At 42.6% G+C, this 16868-nt stretch overlaps 1 long non-coding RNA gene across 2 annotated transcripts in view; it reads right to left on the bottom strand.

The window, feature by feature from the left end:
• LOC149450164 (uncharacterized) overlaps positions 1 to 16868 on the bottom strand; it is an 85740-nt gene that overhangs the window by 61380 nt on the left and 7492 nt on the right. The gene's annotated exons all lie outside the window — the stretch shown is intronic.

Below are 16868 nucleotides of genomic sequence, written 5' to 3'. Positions count from 1 at the left end.
CTGAAAATATGAGGAATTACCATGATGTCTGGAAAATCCAGAATGAGTGTGGCTGTCTGTCAGTGGTTAGACCTGGAAAACAAGTGACTCCTCACACTTAAATGAGTGACTTGCACTCATTTAAGAAACACATAAAAGCCTTATTTATTATTTTGAATCTGTTTGAACAGCACAATTCATAATGCAAGACAGCTAAATCTGAGCAATTAAAAGAAGGAAAACCCAAGTGTATTTCACAGACCTGAAATACCTAGACAGGTAAGAAGCATCCGTCACCTTACATACACAGAGCCCCATTTGTAATGTACAGCGCTGAGCGAACTATTGGCGCTTTATAAATACTGTATAATAATAATAATAATAATGAGAGTATGGGGCTTTCCTTTCTAAAATGATTTAGAAGACTTCATATTAGTAGATGCTGAACCTGGCTGGCAGGCCACAGGAAATGTATTTGGATGAATTCGATTTTACCTGTGCAATGGTGGGAAAGAAACAAGAACTGCGTGGTTCACTGTTAGGGTCAAGAATGTATTATTATTATACAGGATTTATATAGCGCCAACAGTTTGCTCAGCGCTTTACAATATAACAGAGAAAATACTGCAACACTACAGTTCAATACAAGAGGGTTAGGAGGGCCCTGCTCCTTGAAGCTTACAATTTTATAGTTTATTAGTTCTACAGGGTTACCCATTCTATGGGCATCGTTCCTAAAACTAAATAGTTTATTTTCAAAGTGAAGTCATATTTCAGATTCTCTTAATTTTATGTCTTTTCTATTTTATGATGAAGCAGAACATTGAATAGTTCTTGGTGTGCAATATATTGTAGTCCTCTGCTTCAGTTACTGTAGCAAGGAACAGAAAAGAGTAGTCACAGGAACAGTATCTCTGAAAAAGGAGATAACAGCTTGTACCTAGTGAATGAATGAGTGAATGAGAGTGTGGGACCTGAACTGTGGAAGCTGTATTCAAAAAAGGCAAGTCACCATGATTGCCTATAGACTCTTGGCAGATAATCTTTTGTCCACATCTAACTTAGCATAATTTGTTCTCCACTGTCTCTCTATGAAGGTGGCCATTTGATACATGCGCTACAGAGTAATACAAAACAGATAGTGAAAGCTGCACAAATATGAAATCTTCACAGCATGTCTCTGTTGCTCAATCACAGCAATACGTCTCCATAAGACTTTATAGCAAAAGACAGTCTAGCTAAGAATCATTATTTTAGTAAAACAGTTCAAAACACACAACTAATTGCTATTAGCCTCATAAACCATGGGGGGAGATCTACTAAAACTGGAGAACTCAAAATCTGATGCAGCTGTGCATGATGCCAATCATCTTTTAACTTCAACTTCAACCTGGAAGCTAATTGGTTACTATGCAGAGCTGGACCAGATTTTGCACACTCACGTTTTAGTAAATCTCCTCTCAGTGAAGTCCAGGGTAGCTGTTCTGTATTCTTATCATTGTGTTGAATAGGGAGTCATCTATTGGGCATTTACTGAAAATGCACCTTTTTTATTTATTCCTTTCAACAAGAATTAGGAGAGTCTTTTTAATAAAGATTTCCCATCTGCCACTGCAAAGTGATTTTAGCTTCCTGAAGTAGATCACGTTTCAATGTATTCAGTATGATTTGTAAAGAGCATGCTTCTATCAAGCCTATCTCCAACACATTCCTACAGTTTCCTGACTTGACATTCTGACAGCCCTCTCTAGATATGCCTGTACTGTCCCCCCGCTTTGCACATTAACTCTGAAGCTGTTCCAGCACCAAGTGTACATGTTCAAGAAAACAAAGATGATGTTAACCCTCAGCATCCATCACATAACATGGATTATCATGTATCCTCCTTCAGAAATAGCCGTTAGGATCCTTAGAGACAAATGATTTAGCAAAGCACCTAATTCAGCGAGAATTAGTGAGCAGCACGCTTCTAACATTTGATGATCCATGAGGGAATGGAAGGCATGTTTCCAAGGTATCATCGGAGAGCTCAGTCTTATGGCTAGAGAGCGGCTAGATCTGCTAACAAAGTGTCTCGGATCTCGGACAGGTCAAGAGAATCAGATCTGTACACATTCATGATCCAGCTGCAGGGGTTAAAATGGTATCACAGAGATTAGAAGAGTCTTATGGCAACCTTGAAGCTACTGAGAATGCTCTGTTGTTAAAACTTCCCTAAAATCTCTAACAAAGATAAACTAAAGTTAAGAGAACTTGGTGACATGTTGTTGGAGGTCAGTGCAGCCAAGACCAAAGGCTACTTACGAGGATTGGGATACTTAGACACAGCACATGGGATTAAATCAATAATTGAAAAGCTCTTATACACTCTGCAAAATAAGTTGATTTCTCAAGTCTACAAGTACAAGGAAAGTCATCATGTGTCCTTCCCACTATTCAGTTTCTTCACCAAGTTTATCATCAACCATGCCAAGACAAGAAATGACCCAGGCTTCATATTCTCGACGTGCAGTAACCAGATGTCAGCATACAAAGAAAAGACAGTAACAAAGCATTGCAACAGCCCATCAGTGTCGGTCAGAAGACAGAGGTGTCAGCTACTGATACAGCTTTACACCTTGGCAACTCTGAAAAGAAGTCTATGAACCCAGACAGTTCATACCCAATCCACTACTGTCAAAGTGTTGTGGGTTCAGTAGCAAGCACAATGATGAATGTAAAGCTTACCTGAAGGAAAATGTTATCTGTTTCAGATGTTGTGCATCCATCAAACACATTGCTAAAGACTGCAAGGTCAATATAAGATGCAGAGAGTGCAGTAGTGACCTCCATACCTCGGTACTGGATCCAGGTCCAGCCCCTTGGGCAACAGAGACTCCGGTAACCAACAAAGAGCAAGATGGGGAGGAAGAAGGAACTATCCCTTCAACTGTTGTATCCAAGTGTACGGAGGTATATGCAGAAGGGACAAGGCCAAGATCATGTTCCAAGATTTGTTTAGATTCCTCTCTAACAAACCTAACTGTTCTGTGAAAATGTATGCAGTGTTAGATGATCAAAGTCATCGCTCATTAGCCAAGCCAGAGTTCTTTAATGTGTTTAACATTAGTGGTGAAAAGTTTTTTTACACATTAAAGACATGCGCAGGTACTATGGTAAACGGAGCGTATGGCAACTAACTTCACTGTTCAGTCTGTTGAGAGGAAAACACACAAAAGCTTCCCACTCTCATTGAATGTGACAGAATGCCGGATGACAGGTCAGAAATACCAACCCCTGAGATTACACAGCATTTCCCTCATCTGAAAACCTTAACAGATAAGATCCCTTCACTTGACCCTAATGCCCAAATACTCCTCTTGCTAGGGAGAGATATTCTCAGGGTGCACAAGGTGCATGAGCAGATTAATGGACCCCATAATGCTCCTTATCAGGGGCGGACTGACCATTTGGAAACTCGGGCACTGCCCGAGGGCCCGGGGTCAGTAGGGGGCCCCATGAGATGCCCCTGGTACCTTTTTCATAGGCTTTTTTGAGTTTGAGCAAGGACACAGGGGCCCCATGATCCCCTATTGCCCGGGGGCCCCATGAGTTGTCAGTCCGCCCCTGCTCCTTATGCACAACATTTAGCTTTAAGATGGGTCATAGTTGGAGAAGTATGTTTAGGTGGGGCTCACACACCAATAGATGTTAACTCATTTAAGACAAACGTGCTGCCTAATGGGTGCCCTTCTGTATTCAGCTCATGCACCAGCTATATGAGTGTAATAGAGACCTTTCAGGCTTGTGAACTACAGCCATGCATTCCCTCATTGTGCCATGCAGGGACCACAGTTTAGGTGACAATGTGTTCACTAGAACTCCAAATGATAAAAGACCTGCTATGTCCACCAAAGATCATGTGATTCTTGATGTAGTTAAAAAGGAGATGTTTGTAGATGAAGGAAACCACTGGGTAGCACCCCTACCATTTTTTTTAAACTGAGTTTTATTTAACATATACAACAAATACAATACAGCATGTGTCACAGACTATAGACTAAAGGTAAGCATGCCAACAAAGTGTTCATTACCTCTCACAGGAAGATTATAATAATAAACAATATGAACTTAAAAAACTCCCACAATGCTTGAGAAACAACACTGTACATGACAACACATATTATATATAAGATGTACATGTCTTTGGAAATAGTCCTTTGCCTTCCATAGTCATTTATGGTCTAAGACAAATAGCTAAGCAGGAAGTGAGTGAGTATGGGGAAGATGTAAAACAGTTCCTCTTAAGAAACTTCTATGTAGATGATGGACTTACATCTGTGCCTACTGAAGCCGAAGCAGTCAGTCTCCTGCAGAGAGCTAGGGAGATGCTTGCAGGATCTAATCTTAAGCTACACAAGGTGGCTTTCAATAGAAGCTCAGTAATGTAAGCGTTTCCTGCAGATGACAGATCTAAAGAGTTAAAAGACCTCGTTCTAGGTGTCAATCCTACCTTTGAAGTGTCCGGAGAGATGAAGCCAGACACACAGAGGGGTATCCTAGCCACAGTAAACAGTCTTTACAACCCACCCGGGTTTGCAGCCACAGTCACTATGCAAGGCAAAGCTTTAGTTAGAGAGTGCTCAATAGATCAATGTGACTAGGACTCCCCACTCTCGCCAGAAAGAGAATCTCAGAGAAGAACATGGGCAAAAGACTTGATTCATCTTGAAGATCTCAATATTCCAAAACCCTATGTGCCAGTGTCACTATCATCTACAGTGCGAAGGGAAGTATGTGTCTTTTCTCAAGCTTCTACTGTGGCAGCTGTAGCATATCTCAAGGTCATAGACCATAATAGTTAATGTCATGTAGGCTTCCTTTATTATGGGCAAATCTAAACTAGTTCCAAGGCCAGCCCACACAGTGCCATGTTTAGAGTTATGTACAGCCAATTTGTTAGTTGACCCAGCAGAAATGATTCTTGCATGATTTTTGCACAAATGGACTTTGAGCCCGATGCAGTTAAACATTACACTGACAGCAAAATTGTGTTATGCTATATTCAAAGTACCTCCAGAAGATTTTATGTGTATGTCTCAAACAATCTGCATTAGAAAATCCATTGAGTCAGATCAGTGGCAATATGTTACCAATATATCAGAACGACGCAGATCATAGTACCAGCCTATTTCAAGCAGCTCACCTGAAACATACCAACTGGTTCTCAGGCCCAGATTTTTTATGTCATGCAGAAACAAGTGAGCCAACTGAAACCAAGATATTTAACCTCATTGAACCAAATTCTGACGGTGAGACCAGATCTAAAGTGGCAGTCTTGGCAACTAACGAGCATTTACACCGGTTAGAATTACACAGATTTCTCATATTCTCAAGTTGAAAGTCTATGGTGAGAGGTATAGCAACACTTATTCACATCAATAAATCCTTTTCCAGCAGAACTGCTAAAGTATACCTCCAACCTGTCTCAGATTTAGTAGTCCTTTTCCAGAATAAAGAGTTACCTAGGTAAAAGTTACAGCAATTCAAAGATATATAGTAGTGGTATACAGTATATTTATACCAGCTGGAGAGTGTTCTGTATTCTCTTCATTGTGTTGAGTAGGGAGCCATCACGGGCATTCACGGCAACTGCACCTGTTTTTATTGTTCCTTTCAACAAGAATAGGGAGTGTCTTGTTAATAAAGATTTTGCATCTGCCACTGCAAAGCCTTTTTAGCTTTCTGAAGAACACCAGTGAAGATGCCTGTAAGTTCTTTCATTGTGCTGACCACTTGCCTACTGGGCTCTTTTACCCCTATCCTGCCCAAGCCAATTTTCAGCTTTCAGCGCTTTCACACTTTGAATTACAATTGTGAGGTCATGCAACACTGTATCCATAAAAAAAATTTTATCATTTTTTTCACACAAATAGAGCTTTCTTTTGGTGGTATTTAATTACCACTGAGTTTTTCATTTTTTGCTAAATAAACAAAAAAAAACCCAGAAACTTTTGAAAAAAAAAAAAAAGAGACTTACGGGTAACTCCTTTTCTACGAGTCTTCCAGGACAACCCCCTTGAGACGTAGAGCTCCTCCCTCCGGGTCAGGAAACACACCATCCCCTACGCCTTTAAAAGGTGGATCTCCAGGCCTCCATCCCAGTTTTTATTCAAGAACTAGCGGAAGACACTGAAAGACACAAATATATATATAATCTCATATACATCCTTTGTACATCTGCAGGGTGGGAAATCACGGCTGTCCTGGAAGACTCGTAGAAAAGGAGTTACCGGTAAGTCTAACCCTGGTTTTCTCCTTGCGTCTTCTAGGACAGCCCCCTTGAGACGATGATCAAGAACTTACCCCTTAGGGCGGGCCCACCGCCTGGAGGACCTTGCGCCCGAAAGCCTGCTCACTACTAGACAGGCGGTAATGCCTCACGAATGTAGAGAATTTCGACCAGGTGGCTGCCTTACAGATCTCTGGCGAAGCCCCTGCCCTCTCTGCCCAAGAAGCTGCTAATGATCTAGTCAAGTTGGCCCTAACACAGGGAGGAGGAATATCTAAAACCTTGTATGATTCTCCGATTGCCAATCTAATCCATCTACCTATAGTGGCCTTGGATGCTGCAAAACCCTTCTTTTGCCCTGAAAACAAAACAAAAAGGGAATCTGATTTTCTAAATTCCCGGGATCTGTTGAGATAAATCATAAGACTCTTCCTTACATCTAGCAAACTTAGTTTTTCTTCCTCTTTACCTTCAGAGGAAGAACAAAAGGTCGGCAGAACTATATTCTGAGACCTGTGAAAGGAGGAGGATACTTTAGGGAGAAAACCTGGATCCGTCTTGAGCACGACCCTGTCCTCAAGAACGGTCAGGTAAGGCTTCCTAATAGAAAGAGCTTGTAATTCACTCACCCTACGGGCTGATGTGACAGCTACCAAAAAAACTATTTTTAAAGTTAAAAATCTAATTGTTGACTCTTCCAAAGGTTCAAAAGGCTTGCGGATCAAAGCCTTTAGAACTAAGGACAGATCCCAAACCGGACACGTCTTGACCTTAATTGGTCTAGACCTGGAAAGAGATCTGAAGAAATCCACTACAAAAGGATTCTGCTGCAGGGAGACCTGCAGAAAATGCTTAGGGCTGAAGCCTGTACCTTCAAGGTGCTGATCGAGAGACCTCGGTCCGCATCTTCCTGAAAAAGATCCAAAATTGCCAGGATGTCCATGGGCCCCTGCTGGCCTGCAAACCATGAATTAAACTTTTTCCAGACCTTTGAATAAATGGTTCTGGTTACTGGCTTACGGCAGTTAACCAAAGTCTTTACCACCGTGTCTGAGAACCCTCTGGCCTTGAGGAGCTGCTCCTCAAGAACCAAGCTGTCAATTTCAAGGTCCTGACCCACGAATGCAGAAGAGGGCCTTGAGAGATCAGATCCTTCCTCTACGGGAGAGGAAACGGGGGAACTGAAGCAAGCCTGTTTATTAGGGAGAACCAGGGCCTCTTTGGCCAAAAGGGTGCTATTAAGACTAGATTCGTCTTTTCCCTCATGAATTTTTCCAGGACCGCCGGGACTAGTCTGACCGGAGGAAACGCATAGGCCAAGTCGAAATCCCAAGGGGTCGACAGGGCGTCTATCCCCAAGGCCTGCTCCCGCGGATTCAAGGAAAAAAATTGACTGACCTTTCTGTTCTCCTGGGATGCAAAAAGATCTATCTCCGGAACCCCCCATCTGCAAACTATCTCCTGAAAGACCTCCTGGTCGAGAGACCAATCGTCGTGACTGATTGGTCGTCGACTCAGGAAATCCGCCAGGGAGTTCTGTGATCCCTTCAAATGAACAGTCGAAAGTGACAGCAGATTCCGCTCTGCCCAGGCCAGAATACCGCCTGCAATCTTCTGAAGAGAAGGGCTCCGTGTACCTCCCTGCTTGTTTATGTAGGCCACTGTCGCTATGTTGTCTGACCGAATCTGCAGGTGATGGTTCTCTAATCTTGCCCCAAAGGCACCCAATGCCTTCTGAATTGCAATCAGCTCCCTCTGATTTGAAGACCTCAAAGAATCCGCTCGAGACCACTCTCCCTGAGCTGTCATCTCCTCTAGATGGGCTCCCCAACCATAACTGCTGGCATCCGTTGTCACAATGAGCGGAGCTAGCTGACCCCACTCTAGACCGCTGGTCAAATTTGCTTCCCTTCGCCATCACCAAAGAGACCTCTTGACTTTGGACAGGAGCTGGACCGCCTGCTCCAATGTAGAGCTGTCCCCGTCCCATACTTTCAACAGGAAACCTTGAAGTGGTCTTTGGTGGAGCCTTGCCCATGGAACCGCCGGAAAACAAGATGTCATCAGACCTACCGCTCTTGAGACCTCTCTTACCGACACCGACAGATTGCCCTGCAACCTTGCCAGCATCTGGTCCATCTTTATAACCTTCTCCCAAGGAAGAAAAATCTTCTTCTCTAGAGACGAAATCTCGAACCCCAGTTAAATTACCCTCTGGGATGGTGTAAACGCCGACTTCTCTCTGTTAATAAACCAACCCAGACCCCGAAGGAGATTCTGAGCCACACGCAGATCTTCGGCCAACTGTTGATAAGATCTGGCCACAAAAAGAAGATTGTCCAAATAAGGAACTATCGTGATAGACCTCTTTCTCAGGGGAACTAAGGCTTCTGCCAACACTTTGGTAAAAATTCTTGGTGCCTACGCTAGCCCGAAGGGCAAGGCCCGACACTGCCAGTGATCCTTAGGTAAGGGAAAATACGCGTCCCTTAAATCTAGTGTGGCCAGGAAACAACCCTGAAAAAGGATATTCTTTACGGAATAGATTGATTCCATCCTGAAATGCTTGTATCTCAGGGCCTGATTCAGAGGCCGCAGATTCAAAATCAACCGGAACCTGCCTGAGGGTTTTCCCACGACAAAAACATGGGAATAACACCCCAAACCCAGTTCGCTCTGAGGAACCTGAACTAGTACTCTCTGGTCTACTAGATCCCCAATGAGACCGCATAGAGTCTGAGCCTTCACCCAGTCTTTGGGAAGGTTGGTGACTAAAAAACTGCTTGGAGGACAGGAATTGAACTCCAGCATGTAACCCCTCTGAATCAGGCTTAAAATGTAGGGGTTCGGGGAGATAGATGCCCACTGAGGGAGAAAGGACCCCAACCTTCCCCCTACTGGGACGCTTAAGTCATTGTGACTTGGAGGGGCCTTGAGGAGGATTAAATAAAATCCCCCCTTTTCCCCTGTTCTTATGCTCTGTCCAATGCTTCTTGGGCTGACTTTCTCTATTTTGTGGCATCTGGGATTTAGGGCGAAAAATTTTCCTAGGAAAAACCTTCTTTTTACCCTCCTGAAAGGCTTTCTTTTTATCGGCCGTACGCTCGAGAGCCTCCTCCAAACCAGGGCCAAAAAGATTATCCCCTAAAAATGGCAAGGCGCAAAGGCGTAACTTAGACGCCGAGTCTCCTGCCCAGGTTTTCAACCATAAGGCCCACCTGGCTGAATTAACTAAGGTTGAAGATCTTGCAGCCAATTTGAACGATTCTGCTGAGGCATCTGCCAAAAACCCAGCCGCTATAAAAAGTAAAGGCAGAGATTTTTCCCTCTGCGAAATGGTTTTGTAACTGGGTAAGCCAGCACTCTAAATTTCTGGCCACACAGGTAGCGGAAAGGGCTGGTTTAAGGCTAAAAGAATTAGACTCCCAAGCTCTTTGTAGCAAAACCTCCCCTCTTTTGTCCATGGGGTCCTTTAAGGCCCCCATGTCTTCGAAGCCAGATTCATTCTCTTGGAAATCCTAGATAAGGGGGCATCCAATCTTGGAACCTTGTTCCAAGGCTGCGACGGATCCTCACCAAATGGAAACCTTCTTTTCAAAGTCCCAGAAAAGAAGGGTTTTTCCATTCCTGCTTGATGGTATCAATTAAAGAACTATGCACTGGGAAAACCTTGGTCTTTTTAGCATGAAGCCCCTGGTACATGAGGTCATGCTTAGACAAGGCCACTTCCTCCTCCTCAATCTCCAAAGTTTCATAAATAGCCTTTAAGAGGTCCTCCACATCTTATAAGGCCAACTTACATCTAGAGCTTATAGAAGCAGGGCTCTGCTCGTTCTCGTAACCCGCCTGAGAAGAGGCGATGGACCAGGGGTCCACCTCCTCCCCCTCCTCCGCGGCTTCCTGCCTAGCTGCCCCTACAGCCGTGGTCAACTGCCCCCAAGCCCTAGTGGAGTCTGCAATCTATCAAACAATGACCTAATCGACTGAAAAGTCACCGTCATGTCCTCCTTAATGGAGGACAACACCTTGGAGGACTCATCCTTAACTAAACTATCAACGCAGCTGCGGCACAGCCCCCAACGCAGACCCCAACTTAGCAACGCACACTGCACATTTTCTCTTTGGGGCCTGTACCAGGGTCCTGTCCTGGGTCTTAACCTAAAAACAAAAAGATAACAATACGGACCCTCAGCTCCCAAAAACCCCGCTATACACCCAGTGTCAGGGGGAACCTGCAGCGTGCCCCACCATCACCTGCCCACAGGGACTGGGGGAACTATCAACCAACCTCCCAGGAGTCAGCTAAAGGGGACCCTCCCCAAGCCTACCTGAGAAGAGCCGGTGCTGGAACCAGGATCTGCCTGCGATGGGCCAGCTTCCATTCTGTTCCTTTAGCGTGATCACAGCTCCATTGTTCTTCACGCTCCACCGACTTCCCAAGTGGAAGCCTGTGCCTTTTCTTCTGCCTGCGGAGACTGGAACCAGCGTCTCCGGCGCCCAACGATGACATCACTGCACCGCCTTCCGGTTCCTGGAACGCAGGGCCCCGCCTCCGGAAGTAACCTAACTTCCGGTCCGTGGAGCGCAGGGCCCTGCTGAAACGCAGGTCCTCGTCCGCCGGAAGTCGCATCAGACCTCCGGCCTATGGAACGCAGGGTCCTGCCCTTTCCGGAAGTCCCGCCTGCTCCCTTCCACCCAGTACTCTGCACGCCTGTATCGAAACGCCTGGGGGAGAGAAACATGCAGGCTCAGAGGGAGCGGTTGCCCCAACTCACCGCCGGACACTCCCGCTCCCCTGCAGTGACGTCGCCATCGCCGGTCCCCCACCTGGGTATGAAGGCTTCCAAGCGCCACCAGCCCCACTCACCGTGGAAGGCGCGCAGGGAGAGGAGGTAAGTGATCTTCTGGGCCCACACTCTTCCAGGACTGTCCCCAAAGAGTGCAAGGACCCCCTAAGGTTCCTAAATGTGTTCCTTCCGAATCAGGAAACACTAATAACTGGGATGGAGGCCTGGAGATCCGCCTTTTAAAGGCGTAGGGGATGGCGTATTTCCTGACCCAGAGGGAGGAGCTCTACGTCTCAAGGGGGGCTGTCCTGGAAGACACAAGGAGAAAGTGTTTTTCTTCGTTTCTGTTATACAATTTGCCAAATAAATAACCTTTCTTCATGAATGTAGATCAAAATGTATTCTGCTACATTTCTTTGGTGAAAATACCCCAAACTAGTGTATATTGTTTAGTCTGTAGGAACGTTATAGAGTCCACAAACCATGGTATATATATCTGACAATCAATCAGTGTACTGATGGCCAATCTCATTTCTTGAGGCTCAAAAATGGCAGGATAGTACAAATACCCCCCCAAAATAGACAGTCCAAAGTACTGATATTGGCATCCATTTTACTGAATGAAACTAATTCATTCAGACTTTTGTTGTGATTAGCTGGGATTGGGCAAAGCTCATCACATAATACAGATAGACTGTGATTGGCCCTGTCTGTACCATGTGACTGCTTTGACCAATCACAGCTTAACAACACAATTGTATACAAGGGATGGCATGAAAGGAAGCCATCCATTGTTCACAATTGTCATGTGATCTGCTGTGATTGGCCACATAGGTCACATGATACTGGCAATGGGCTGGTGTAGTGATCTGTCATCGGCTGTGTCCCGCGGACACAGTTGCTGACAGATCGTGCTGCTGCACGGCCCTGCAGCCGCGTAAGCGGGACCTTCTGACAGGACATTATATGACGCCCACTCAGAAGGAGGAGTGTCCTGCCCGGCTGTCAATCTGCTATAGGCCAGAAGGGAAGGTGTTAAAGTCACATACATAGCTAGATCGTATTTCAATGTATTCACTGTGATTTGTAGGTAGCTGCTTGCACTGTTTACAAGAAATATGTTCATTGTATGCATTTGTGACACATTTATGTGCAATCATATTGCAACTTAAGGGTATGTAATTGTAATGTAGTTTTACAGATCTATTCACAGAAGTAAATTCAGTTTTGGAATGAAACACAATGCTGCTTCTGTCAGTTTTGTTAACTAGCTGTCGGTAATCTGTTAGTAGGACAGCACAACAGCAATGATAACACAAGTGAACAGCTGGAGGGATCCAATGCCTGAGGCACCGCATTAGAACTGAAGTACTCTGGTAGCAACTGGGGAGATGCTGCTTTGTATTAGATTTTGCCTTGGCCGCCTGCCAATTTTGACAGTGGAGGGCATCTCACCTGGCTGCAGATGACTTGCCCAGATTTTTCTGGCTCATCAGGTGTGGCCACAATGTGCTACTGAAGAAGGGAAGCAAAGAAATGTATCTTCCCGAACCATGTACAGGAACCCAGGGAGTTGTAGGAAAGGATTTAAAGAGGTCTGCGCCTGCATCTGAGTATGGTAAGTAAATGGGCACACCCTCAGTGACATCAACAAGTATAGCAGTCAGTGGCAGCAGTGCCTTAGATAATGTTGCACCATACACAAACTGCTATTAGCCAGATACAGAAAAGGTGAATTCAAAACAAAAAGATTGTCTAGGGTAGACGTTTTGTAGATGGGTAAGGTCTTAAATCTGAAGTTTAATCTGCTTATACCGTGCCAACCCCCAGTGATGTCAGTCTGCCGCCTGCCATAAAATCATCTTGTTGTAATTGACCACATGTTCTGAACATTTACATATCTTGTACTATTTGAATAATTTGGATGCGTATTCCAAATTCCACACACCATGAACATCCAAGGATCTATCATCATGCTGATTTGTGAATCAGTTCTCCTACTGGCTCTTCTTTGCTTTCGTTCCAAGCGCACGCTTTCCACTGGTGTCTACCAGGTCCCCTCTGCTGTCATTAAAGGATCAGGGCATCACCAATATTCTTTAACACTGGATGATGCTACATTTTCAGACAACTCTGAAACACTTTTATGAGCATTATGAGCAAATGTATGTTCTTGAAGTATTAAAGGGTTTTCAAGTATAAGGCATTTAGTTTTGGCCAGTGGAAAGTGATATCATCTGTAAGATATATTGTCACCCTTGTATTGTCTTCTAGGTATTTTTGTGTGATATTGTGGTCTCTTGTGCTATTGGAGCTCTTGGGCTACACCCATTGTGCCAATTTCTTCTCAGGCTCTCTGCTGCTTGATTTAAATTGTGTAATGGGCATCACTGGAGTCACAGAGGTTCTTGTAGGCCCTCACCAAATGGATGAAAGTCCCCACATCCAGCATTAACATGTCTGTATCCTCCATTTTCTTCACAAGCCTGAGGTTGCTATGAGAAGGAGACTGGTGTTAGGCACAAAAACACATGTGACGCTCATTATCAGGATTCTGTCTGGGAATAAAGCTTGTCACCACTGAATTTAGTGGGGAACTTCATGTTGAACTTTGTTGCGCTTTGGGAAATGCGCCACAATTTGCTCAGGGGTGAATGAGTTCTTTAACTATACTATTCAGCTCTTTTTTTTGTATGTTATAATGTGCAATGCTTCCGGTGTAGTCATTCTATTTGACATATATTCTTTTACTTATGTGCCTAAATTTCACAAACTCCTAAACTAATTTTTAGCTACTATTCAGAGCTGATGTTTGCCAAATCTCTTCATTTTATTTAAGGCAAAACAAAAATGTCAGTATGTAATTCCTCAACTTACAGTAGATGACTGGTTGGAATTTGAAGATATCAATACGCTATCTCTCCTGGCATCCAAAGACACAATTTTATAGAAGAAATTTTTTCACCAAATATACTATATCCATTTAGCTCTCCACATTTTGGGTTTCAACACTCCTTTCTTTGCTTCAAGAGATGTAACGAGCAAGCAAATTTCATACATGTGTACAGATGTGAGTTTTATTTGGAAATTACAAACTTCCTTAACATGTCTTTGGGCCTTCCAAATATCTGCAACTTCACAGTCAGCATTCTGGGTTTCTTGTTAGACTTTCAAATAGACTCCCATGTTATCTCTTTTTGAGAATTCTGTTATTTTACCCTAACAGACTATCCTGTTGGCATGGAAGAGATCCACCTCCTCTACACTGGGAGAATGGATAAAACAATTCATTAATTAGCATTACCACTATATAAAAGTCTCTCACAAGTTTAGGGGTCTCTCACAAGTTTTGATTGTATCTGAGGTCCATGGCTTGCTTCTACCTCCTCTACTCCAGACTTGCTTTAGAATGTTTGTGACATTGTTGGTCTAAAATATACTTTAAGCCAATTCTATTACTGAATCTCTGAGGACATGAATTTTAATTTTCACTGTAAAGGACATCAATGATAATAAGAGACAACAAATGTAAGGTTCTTAGTCATAATGGGTAATATCAAATTGTTTAATTGCAAAAAATGTATATATTTACATTTACAAAAAAAATCAAACTCCTAAACTGAATAAATATTTATTAACCCATTCTATCCAAATAAGTCTAAGTTGCTAAAGATTTTTTTACGTTTCTAATTGATAATCAAAATATATGGGCCCTCTGTTTCCTCTTGTACCAAATTGTATTGTAACTGTAACATCTACCTTCATTTTGTAAAGTGCTGTGCAAACTGTTGGCGCTATATAAATCATGAATTATAATATAATAATAATAGTATATGCCCCCTTCCAAAAATAGACTTTATATTACTTGTATTTTTACCTAAAGATATACATTTCACAGATGTTTGATAACACCTATATTATAACCAAATTACAGCACTGCATCCATGTTAAAACGAAAAACTTTGCAATTTTATAAGTTGTGATATTAACAGGCTGGACAAATCTTATGACAGATGTATCTACCATTACAAAAGACATTTCTAGATGAATGTATTCTACTTAATTAATGTATACAGTACATACAAAGCAAATGAGAATCTAGCCAGTAACCCATCCAAAATCATTTTTACTGAAAGAACAGAAAGGATTGAAAACTTCAATATCACTTTGTCGCATTATTACCGCTGACACATTTGTAAAATAGTTCATTAAAAAAACAAAAACAAAATTAAATTCAGATATAAACAAGAAAGAAACCACATCCAAACCCATAAATAATACCCACATTCATTATAAAATAAAAATGATTTATGAAAACATTAACTTATTTTTTGGTGTTATGTAAATTGGTATTTGTAACACTTTTGTGTGCAATGTAATCATAATAATTAATTTGGACAACTTGATTGCTCTGCTTGATTTTAACAGCAACATCTAAACAATATATGAATTACATCAGAATACATCTAATAGCTGCCACTGAGGTAATTATCAAACCTGAATTCATCAATGTTAAAATCATATTTTGTATATAGTATTGCTGCTTGAGTGTATTATAGTAAATTAGAAGAACATTTAATGTTTTGGATATTATAATAAACACTAGTCATCTCAGAACTCATTTGTCGGGTTTGGTCCATGAAACAATTTCCATGCTTAAAACAAATCCCTAAAAATGTAATCCATGTTACACTTGTCACTGAAATCATAAATTATTGAAGTGGTACAGTATTGTACTGTATTAGATATCGATTAATTCAGAATTTTTGGAGTGAAACCCTTTATTGGCATCCTGAAAGCTTGCATATTTAATAATTTAAGTTCGCCAATAAAGGGTATCTCGTAGCCTCCCTGGAGGTATTCCCAAGTGTAGCTCGGGGTAAAGTTTAAGTACCAAAAGCGGTAACCTCGAGCTACACTCGGGCTTACCATGCAGCGCTGCTCCGGCATCTGTTCTTCACTTACCTTGTCCTGCGCTCCCGCAATGTCCCTCCAGCAGTGTCCCCGGCAATGTAATCCGGCGGATGCCGGCATCTGTCATCTATGTTCCGTCCCCTGCAAGCTTCGGGACGTACGGGGGACGGAACGGCGGGAAATTTGAAAATGACCAAAAGTGACTTTCACTCAATACACTAAAATCACATAGTAAAACATTCCTGTATCAAACCATTTCACATACATTTTGTCCCGAGTGCTTTGTCCTGCTCCCTGCCTGCATTTGTACCGTTCTTTCTGCCTGGAAACTGAGAAACGTCCGTGGCGTCCAAAAAGCGTCCCTTTAGGTCAAAATCGGTTTTAGACCAGCTAGAGAACAACGATAGTAAATTAGAACCACTTGCAGAATTGAGTGATAATGATTCGTGGGGAGAATCGTCATCGGACACTGAAAACGATTTTGCGACTTTGCTCAGTGATGTGCAAACTTGGCGCTATATTTCAAATTTCAGTGTTTTTGGTTTGATTATATTATTGAATTAAATTTATTATTATTATATTATTATTTTTTATGATTATTTATTAAATTATAATTTATGATTTCATGTTTCAAATTTTATCATACCCGGGATGTTTACTAGACTCTTGTTCGGACAGATTTCAGCGAGTTATTCCTAAAAATTACAGGCTACAATAAAAAAAACTACATATTTCCATGCAAAAAAATTTACCGCTTTGAGCACAGAAATATGGACATAATCAGACCGCCAGGGAGGTTAAACTCCAAATATACTGTACAAACCAGGGCTTTTTTTCTCAGAGAATGGGTGCAGGAACTCTCCCCTCTTCTGAGTCACTCTTATATCTGCTCCCTATCCACCTCTGAGCAGCATGCC

Source organism: Staurois parvus, unplaced genomic scaffold, assembly GCF_062004578.1.
Source record: "Staurois parvus isolate SC_StPar_1 unplaced genomic scaffold, SC_StPar_1.0 ptg000581l, whole genome shotgun sequence".
Taxonomy (NCBI): Eukaryota; Metazoa; Chordata; class Amphibia; order Anura; family Ranidae; genus Staurois; species Staurois parvus.
The sequence above is the reverse complement of the archived record's forward strand: the minus strand, read 5'-3'. Positions and strand labels throughout refer to the sequence as shown.